Raw genomic sequence first — 1481 nt, 5'->3', positions numbered from 1 at the left:
GAAACATGTTGTCCCACTTGCTTTATCATTCATTCTCCGTTATATATCCATTGTACGTTTTTCTGGGCCATTTGAGTAAGTCGACTATATCTTAGCCCTTTGCTTTCCGAACTTTAGGACGTGGTAACTGGAAGGCCTATCAGAGACCATCAGCCCGAGGATGCTTAGCCGAGAGCTTCCGGGAGGGCGCTGTGACCCTCTGGAGATGCCACGCAAGCAAGCACATGTAGGTGACGTGCATTTCAAAGTGCAAAGTGTCCAGTGATTTCATCAGCTTCTCAAAGGACTCCCTGACTCCCCCTCGGAATAAAGGCTAGGAGGCTCTGAGGGGAGCCAGCTCCGTCGTCTTAAGATGGAGAGCCCAAGGGACATGAAACGCTCCGGTGTGCAGAGCCTCAGAGTAAGGATCGTCTCTTACAAAACCACAGTGCGGTCACCAACATCAGCACATTTAACTTTGATGCCGTATTTTAATGTAATCTACTGTCCGTTCCAATTTTGTCAGCTGACCTAATAACATCCTCTTTCCCTGCAGGACAGGGTCGAGCGTGGAAGCAGATGTGGCATTTACTTGTCATATTTCTTTAGCCTCCTGTAATCTGGATCTTTCCACAGCCCTTCTTCGACGTAGATGTCATTGAAATTGTGGATGAGTAGACCCCCTCTTTTTAATAGGATGTGCCTCCTTTTATGTCCATCCCACATCTCCTCGCGCTTAGATTGAGGCTGTGTGTTCCCAGCCTGACACTGTGTCCATGAGGTTGGGTCCCTCTCCAGGTATCGCATCTGGGGGTGCCATGCCCCTCATCAGTGACATACAAGCCCCTTATTTGGGAGGTGACCCTGGGAAATGCTGGGAGGGGAGTGGAGAGTGAGAAAGCAAAAGAAAGATAGGGAGTGCTGGTCAGGCCTAAAGGCATTCAAATAAGAAACAAAATTAACCCCTGCTCTCATGCAGGCCAGATGGAACATTCCAGAAGGCTGGACTTGCACAGACCACCCTGGGCTACCTCTGTGAGGAGGAGAGAGTGTTTGCTTCCCAGAAGAACTAGTCTCCAAGCCTTGGAGCTAGTCTTCTCTCTCCACCTGCCACAAGGAGGGGACCTCTGATGCCCGTCCTGGACTCTGCCAGCTCAGGAGTGGCCTGCCTCATGGATTCTTAGAGCCAGAAGGACCTTTACAATCACTGGGTCCAACCTGCCCATTTTACGGGTGTGGACACAGAGCCCAGGCAGGGGATGTGATGTGGCAAGTCACACAGTCAGAGGCGGCAAAGCCAGGACTGCCAGCCCAGGGCCCTCAGCTCTGTGCCTCCTGGTCCTCGCCCAGCGCCTGTCTCATCCAGCATTTGACATCTAAGCAAGGGGCACCTCCAGGAACACAATAGTCGGTTAAAAATAAAACAAAATAGAGGCACACCACTGTCCCCGTGGGCCCTGCAGCTCCTCAGTCACCTGGAGCGGCCCTGGCGGAGGCTGCAG

The sequence above is a fragment of the Equus przewalskii genome, chromosome 3 (genome assembly GCF_037783145.1).
Source record: "Equus przewalskii isolate Varuska chromosome 3, EquPr2, whole genome shotgun sequence".
In the NCBI taxonomy this organism is placed as follows: Eukaryota; Metazoa; Chordata; class Mammalia; order Perissodactyla; family Equidae; genus Equus; species Equus przewalskii.
The sequence above is the reverse complement of the archived record's forward strand: the minus strand, read 5'-3'. Positions refer to the sequence as shown.